Genomic DNA, 8,687 nt, shown 5'->3' with positions numbered 1-8,687 from the left:
TTATTTATTCTCAGGATATTTTTTTATTCAATTACTCCAAAATATTAATTTTTATTTTGAAATATAATTTCTTATAATTGCTATGTGGTAGTTTTTTTTATTCTCCCACAAGCATTCACTTAGGAACAAAAATGAACCAGAACTTCAAATGCTGCCTGGATACTACTTGCTCACTCCTCCCCTCCTCTCACTTTCTCTTTCTTGAAAACTTGTTTCCTGTTATATTATTTTCACTAATTAGCCCACTCCCAAAATGTCAAGGAATATTTTATTACTATTGTTAAATGTTCCTTCTTATCTATATTAGTGCTCATATTGAACAATGAACTGTGGACTTCAAAAGAAGACTTAGTTTTCTTACTTGTTTCAAAGTATTCACATCCACTTATTAGACAAAAACAAAAATTAACGCAAGTGATAGAAATTTTGTTAAATTCTTGTTTCATCATGGGAGAGTTCAATGCTCATAATACGTTCTTTTTAAGAATTCTGGTTTGTGGTTGTTTCTAGTTGAATTTCCCATGCATTTGTAGTTTGCTATACAACATGAGGGCAACAGAGGACTGTGAGTGTGTTTAAATTACGTGAGATCTCTAGTTCATCTCACAACTATAGCACTGTAGCACTATCCTCCCATTATTCATCGCTTTGCTTGAGCGGGCCCAGTAATGTCTCCGTTGTGAGACTTGTTGTTACTGTGTTTGGCATATCGAATACATCGCGGGTAGCTTGCCAGGCTTTGCCATGTGGACGATATACTCTCGGTAGCTTGCTGGGTTCTCTGAGGGGGCGGAGGAATTGAACTCAGGTCAGCCAAGTTGGCCGCATGCAAGGAAAACACCCTACCGCTGTGCCGTCTCACAACTATATCCATAAAATATATTTCTAAATATACTATACACTTTATACATAAAATAAAGTATATTTCTAAAACCCATGATTTTTGTATTACCCTAAACCTTCTTGTGGATTCTAAATATGTAGTAGCAATATTTTTTGATAGAATTTATCATATAGTCTAAGATCCATTAAGTGTTTACTTTAATATTACATGACATCTTCCTTTAAGTATTTCTCTTATCTAGAAATGAGACTTTAGTATATACTCTACAAAAAAGTTTTTATGGTCCACAACTGAGCAATTTTTTTGTCTTTTGTTTTTCATTAGAATTAAGTTCTTTCTCCTTCTTGTTCTTTATTCTGATTTGACTGGGCCAACAAATCAATATCCCACATTTGACATTTAATCTTCCTCTAATCTCTTATAATCTCACCGTGTATCTGCTTTAGGGTGATCTTTTATTACTTGAATTATACTTGCTATTCTTTATTATAATCAACTTATAAAGCAAATGGGCTGGGACACTTATTAGCTGATAACCTTCACTTGGTCTCAATTCCCACATTTATTTAAAATGGAGAACTATGATATGTCATACTTAATTTTCCTATTACCTCAACTATGCCATGCTTTATCTAAAAGAAGATACTTTTGTAAACCGTGTTTTTGTTTATAGATTACTACATGAAGTTTATATGGAACTTTTATCACAATGTTTGATCAACTTCTTTTGCCTAGTTCCTACTTATTGAAAACTTGCTATATATAATAAAAAATTATATATAATGTATATGTATGCATGAAATCAACAGCCATAGCTTCAAGCAGATTGCGAATCAGCTCAATACATTTTCTGAACTGTTCCACTTACATGGACAAACTCACTGATTTTACAGATGCTATTTAGCCACATGTTAAAAAAGCATACTGATGGAGTGCTAAAGTAGATTAAAAGCAGTCATTAATTTTCTTTTTACCTCCCAAGATTCGGTTTTGTTCATTACAAAATATGTTCATGATACAAGATACTATAATTACACAATTAAAGTGTCTATTAGATGATGAAATGATGAACTTAAAGGAAGAATTATTACTTACAGGAAAAGTAACTTAAATTGACTGCCTGTGATGACCATACCATAAGGTGAACCCCAGAGGGTCATACTTACTCTTACATCTTATCTGAAATGCAGGTAGAGTCTATAACTTACTTCTAAGGAACAGAAGATGCAAAGGTTATGAAATACTATTCTTTAATCAGAGTTCATTACATGACAAAAGAGTGCATATTTCTCCATTGCTATTATGATACAGAATTCTATTTTCCCACAAAGGTATTCTTATACTGGCTGTAAAAGTTAATCATGCTGGGGCTGAAGAAATAGCACAGCACTTAGGGTGTTTGCCTTGCATGCAGCCAACCCGGGTTTGATTCCCAGCATCCCATATGGTCCCCTGAGCACCACCAGGAGTAATTCCTGAGTGCAAAATTAGGAGTAGCCTCTGTGCATTGCCAGGTGTGACCCAAAAAGAACAAAAAAGTTAATCATGTTGTAAACCACCTCTAAAGAGAACCATGTGGCAAGGACATGTGGGTGATCACATGACAGTCACTTCCCATGAACAGCCAATGAGAAGTTGAGACTCTCAGTCACAAAGCCATAAAATGAATTTGTTCAGCAACTTAAAGAACCTAGTTGAGATATCTGGCTGTGAGCTTCATACGTGTTTTGTGAGCCACTGAGATGACCCAAAAGAAGAAAGAGAGAACAAGAGGGAATGCCCTGCCACAGAGGCAGGGTGGGATGGGGGGAATGGGGGCTGGGAGGCATGCTGGGACCCGTGGTGATGGAGGATGGGCACTGGTGGAGGGATGGGTACTTGATCATTGTATAACTGAAACCTAAGCACAAAAATTTGTAAGTCTATAACTGTATCTCATGGTGTTTCACTAATAAAAAAAAACTATTGAAATGATAGGTGCGCATGGTTTTAATATGACTTTTTTTGAATAATATTATATTGCACTGAAAAAAACCCGTAAAGGTTTCACTAGATCAAATGTATTTATCACAAAATGAAACTACAGAGTATTTATGACAAATTTCATCAATTCAGGACAGGAAAAGTTTGAGAAAAAAACGTTGAGAAGCATTTTGCCTTAGATTTTTATATGTTTATTTAGATATACTCTATCTCAATAATCATCACATAAAAGCAGGAGGATAGGCAGGAGGTAGGGCATTTGCCTTGCATACAGCTGACCGGTGTTCAATCCCCAGCATCCCATATGGTCCCTCAAGCACCGCCAGGAGTAATATCTGAGTACAGAGCCAGGAGTAACCCCTGAGCATTGCTGGGTGTGACACAAAAGGAATAAAAAATAATTATCTCAAGAAATCACAGATTTATATTAGGGATATTTTTATCAGAAACATATTAATAAATATTAATTAGTAAATTCATACTTAAATTATAGTCAGGCTACATCAAAAACACAATTATTTTTGCATATCTATTTTAAATAATGAGAAAGAAATGAAATAGCCAATGATTAAAATTCAGTTTATATTTTAAACCTTTGAATTTGCAAACTAATCACAGTTACTGACTATGTGAGATAAAATGATTTTTAGTAGATTATTGGTACAATTAGTGACAGTAAAATAAGCATCATTGTCCGAATTCTGTTGATAGTCATGTGAAGGGAAATAACTTTAAGACTAGCAGAGTAGTTATTTTTTACTCTCCCTGTGGTTTGGAGCTATATCAGGTGGTGGTGCTTAGGAATTACTCCTGATTCTGCTCTCAAGGATCATTCCTGGTAGGTTCCAGGGAACTATATGAGGTGCTAGGGATTGAACCTGGGTTGAGTTCATGCAAGGCAAATACCCTACCTGCTGAACTATAGCTCAGGCCCATCAGATAGTTTACACATAAATTAAAGTATTTAACAAGAGCATTAAATGGGAAGGAGCAAGCAGGTACAGTTTAAGTAGGTGATGATGGCAAAGAAAGATCCCAGCTCCGAACACAACATGATAACTAAAATAATGGCAGAATAGGTAAAATGTCCATTCATTTTGAGAATCTAGCTTAAAATAATGGAAATATTAAGTAATCATCAACAAAATGAAAAGAGGTAGACATGGAATATGTTGTCCTACTTGTTTGCAAGCCCTTTAGATTGCCAAAATAGTATGCTAATCTAATGAATCAAGATCATTGGATTCTATTTTTAGGAAAATAATGGAGAATGACCAATAAGTACAGCAAAGATTCAAATCCCCCAACTTTTAATTTAAACAAAATGGAAGCTCGATATTTGAGGAAAGTGCTCACTGATACTACATAAAATGGAAAGAATGAAGAATGCTTAAAATGAATCACCCTACCCAGGTGTCTACTGTTGAGGAAAGTTCAGTTAGCCAAGAACTACATTAAAAAGTATGGTATATAACCTTTGGTTATTGAAATTTTTATTGCAGCTATATTATCCTTACACTGAATGCCCATTATCCCAGCTACTGGTTCTCATAGGTTTTTGTTAGCAGCTTTATCATGTTGCAGTTTATACTACTTAAGCAGGCCATGATGATATATTACAGTCAGCTAAAGTGTAGAACATTCTTAGATTTATTTTGACACCTAAAGCAACTTTTCATTAGGCTGGTAACAAGCCATATAGATGCCATAGTCCTTGCAAAAGCATCATTAGGATGTCGAAAAAGTGCTGACATAAATGTGGACATTCTCAAGAACATGTTTAAGAAACTGATAGGGTAGAAGCTCTTAATTTTCTCAGGTAGCAGTAGGGGGAAAATCTATATGCAAATTGCAAAGCAATGGTGCCCATTTTTCTTTACAGAAAAAGTTCCCATTATGCACGTCTAAGAACTCCACCCTCCCCAGACTGACTTTTTATGAAATTACAGCATGCGCTGGGGCATTGTTTGAACAATATCAAGTGCCTTCAACAGCTGCTTTGCAATTCTTGGAATAGTGAAAACATTTCATGGGACACATAAAAAGCTTGGGATGAGATAGGAAGGAAAAAAAAAATCCTGAAATGTATTATTAAGTAATGCAACATAGTAACAAAAACAAAATCATGCAACTTGTTATAAATCTTTATGCAAATTGATTTCACAACCTAGGTGGAATAAAAAATAGAAAAAAGGTAAAATCTATATGGGCCAATTTGTTAACATAAGTTTCTAATGTACAGAAATTCTCAATATATTACTTCGCCACAATTCCACAACAATCACTGTAGATTTGAAATTAAATGAGACTACTCGTCAAGCAGAAGCTAGAGTGAAATTGGTAGATGGATATATAATTATCTGCCAGATTGAATCCAGTGAATCAGAAGACACATTGCACTCTTTGTATATATGCATATGTTCATAATATACAGGAACCATGGATTTCTATCAAACATCCATCCAATATCAAACAGTTTGTTAACTACATTTCTCAACACACCTTTCTAATTTGGTAATTACACAAAGAAATAAATGGAAATGAGAAGATTTGCTGTTATTTAGGACTGAAAAAACTCAAGAGCTTAGCAGGCAAAACAACTATTGTAAAATAAAATATTGCCCTTTTCAATGGCACAAATAAACTTGAAGTGATTGTACAAAGTGAAGTAGGCCTGGATTGGAGAAACAGTTCTGTCCATAGGCCCTTGCCTTTCACACAAACACAAACAATTCGATACTGCCCCCTCCCTGCCCTATCATCTCCAAAGCTTACCAGGAGTCATCCTGTGAGGAACAGGTCGAGATAGCCTTTTCAGATCCTCTTTACAGGAACCCGCATTGCAAAATAACTTGTTTTTCTGCCCCTGAGCAAGGAACACAGATACAGGTACCTCAAGTTGCAAGTCATGAGAAGGGTGGGGGTCAGATCAGATAACCAGAGTCTCTCATAAGGTCCATGTCACAAGACCCAAGACTGCCCTAAAAACCAGGACGTCCCTAAGCACTGACACAAATGCTGATCTTTAAACTATAGGCCAAGGAGTGATGTACTTTTAAATGGATTGGTTAGGAAAGTATGTGTTGTTACAAATATATTGGCTATGAAATGCACAGGCTCTGCTGTAATGGCCGGTGAAGGCCTGTATAAGATAGTCTTTGGAGAAGCTCGAGGTCTTGCCCAACCTACTGGACCTGCATGTCGGTGTAGGCGGCTCGACCCTGGCTAGCCAGTTTTACAATAAACTCTGCTTGCTGTTTGCAGTCTCTGGAGTCTCTTTGTCCCTCTTTGAGGGAGATCTCAATCCGCGCCCTACCAATCCCTGAACACAGAATGAGGAATAAGTCTTAAGTATTGCTGGTTATGACCTCCCAAAAAAAAAAAAAAAGCCAGAGCGGGAAATAGAATACCTGTAAATTCTCTTTCAACTGCAGAATATAAATAATCAAAACTAAATAGCTACGAATAACTTACAAAATAAAAACCACTCTCAGATATGGTGATTACCAGGTAGGGAGAGAAATTTGCGTGATGAAGGCAGAAGAAGGAGGGAGTCAACCTGATGATAAAAAGCTATATTAGAACTTCTATAGGGGGAGAATTTATAGTTGAAGTTATACTCATGAAATTTTTGTTTTGTAAAGCAATGTTTAATTAATATTTTAAAACGTTTAATAAGAAAGGGCAAAAGCACATTAAATACAGGAGAAAAAGAATTATAGGACTGGTTATTAGGAAATATTAATTTTCAAGAAGACAAATAGAAAATTGAGAGATCATAAGAAACTTTAAAAAACTTTATAAACAACTTAGCATAGGCATAATTTCATTAATAAGAAGAATCAAGAAAATAGGTTAAAAGCAATACATCAGTAGAACTAAAGTAAAAACTATGCTGAAAATAAGTTCTTCAGACAAATACTAAGAAATTTTTAAAAATGGACAACAGATCTTATAGTACATTTAAATTAATTTTGATTGTGTCAAGTGTTAGTGATTTTTCTGCAATATGTAAGATAGTGGGGCTGGAGCGATAACATGGTGGGTAGGGTGTTTGCCTTGCTCGTGGCCAACCCAGGTTCGATTCCTCTGTTCCTCTTGGAGAGTCTGGCAAGCTACCGAGAGTATTTCGCCTGCACAGCAGAGCCTGGCAAGCTCCCCGTGACGTATTCGATATGCGAAACACAGTAACAACAAACCTCACAATGGAGATGTAACTGGACCCGCTAGAGCAAATCGATGAACAACGAGAGGACAGTGCTCCAGTGCTATATGTAAGATAGTGTACTGGAGCGATAGCATAGTGGGTAGGGCGTTTGCCTTGCATGTGTCTGACCCGGGTTTGGTTTCTCCATCCCTCTTGGAGAGCCCCATAAGCTACCGAGAGTATTCCACCCGCATGGCAGAGACTGGTAAGCTCCCAGTGGCGCATTCAATATGCCAAAAACAGTAAGGACAGGTTTTACTCACAATGGAAAAGTAACTGGTGCCTGCTTGAACAAATTGATGAACAATGGGAAGACAGTGCTACAGTGCTATGTACTACTGTCACTATCACTGTCCTCCCGTTGTTCATCGATTTGCTCTAGCGAGCCCAGTAACATCTCCATTGGAGACTTTGTTGTTACCGTGTTTGGCATATTGAATACATCACGGGTAGCTTGCCGGGCTCTGCCGTGCGGGCAAGATACGTTCGGTAGCTTGCCAGGCTCTCCGAGGGGGGCGGAGGAATCGAACTCGGGTTGGCCACGTCGGCTGCGTGCAAGGCAAATGCCCTACCACTGTGCTATCGCTCCAGCCCCACAGTGCTACAGTGCTATGTAAGATAGTAAATATTTTAGGCAGTGCAAGCTATATATAATTTTGTTTATATATTTTTTGTTTTTTATTTTAGATGTATATAACTATTCTTAGTTCATAAGTAATAAGCAGATTCCTAGATATACTCCATAAGCTCTAGTTTAATGAACTCTGGCTTAAAAGCAGTAACAATAATATAAGATAGGTTGCAAAATATAGGTTGGAAAATATATTTTAAAAATGGTGCTACACACCAAATAAAGGGTGTTGGGAAGATCTGCCCAAGATGGGATATGCATACTGAAAGTATACTATAGACCGAACATGATTGCCCTCAATTCCTCTTTTGCAAACCACAGCACCCCAAAGGAGAAAGAGAACAAAAGGGAGTGCCCTGCCACAGATGCAGCGTGGGATGGGAAGCTGGGGGGATGGGGGGTGGGAGGGATGCTGGGATTAGTGGTGGTGGATAATGGGCACTGGTGAAGGGATGGGTACTAGCTCATTGTATAACTGAAGCCCAAGCACAAAAATTTGTAAGTCTACAACTATACCTCATGGTGTTTTACTAATAAAAATTTAAAAAGAAAAAAATAAGAAATTTAAATGAATTAATATATAGATTGCCCTACATACAGAATGTTCCTTGCCCCACTCCAAAAATAAATGAACAAACACATAAATAAAAAATATTTTTAAAATAGTGCTACAAGGATATTGTGAACTACTTTATAAAAATAAAATAAAATTAAGAAAATACTGCTACATTATTCTTTTTTAAAAGGAATAATGTAGCTAGAGTCATTTAGTGTTTATACATTTTTTCATAAGTGATAAAACATCCCATTTAAGGCAGATTTTTATTAGTGCTAAAATCTTTACAAAAATACAGGTATTTATATTGTATAAACTAATGCAGGTTAAATTTTTTAATGATAAAATATTTGATTAGCCCAAATAAATACTAATAAGCTCTAGTAAAAATAGTAAAGAGTCAAAAGCATTTAAATTTCCAAATGTCAACAATTTTATTAAATGGATTTAAGCTTCAATTAAATCA

At 36.2% G+C, this 8,687-nt stretch overlaps 1 non-coding gene across 1 annotated transcript; it reads right to left on the bottom strand.

The window, feature by feature from the left end:
* Positions 1-283: 283 nt before the first annotated feature.
* LOC130045604 (small nucleolar RNA SNORA40) lies at positions 284-415 on the bottom strand. Its single transcript, XR_008795584.1, has one exon. It is a non-coding gene; the product is annotated as a small nucleolar RNA SNORA40 (small nucleolar RNA).
* Between the last annotated feature and the right edge of the window lie 8,272 nt (positions 416-8,687).

This window comes from Sorex fumeus, unplaced genomic scaffold (genome assembly GCF_029834395.1).
Source record: "Sorex fumeus unplaced genomic scaffold, SorFum_2.1 ptg000128l, whole genome shotgun sequence".
Lineage (NCBI taxonomy): Eukaryota > Metazoa > Chordata > Mammalia > Eulipotyphla > Soricidae > Sorex > Sorex fumeus.
The sequence above is the reverse complement of the archived record's forward strand: the minus strand, read 5'-3'. Positions and strand labels throughout refer to the sequence as shown.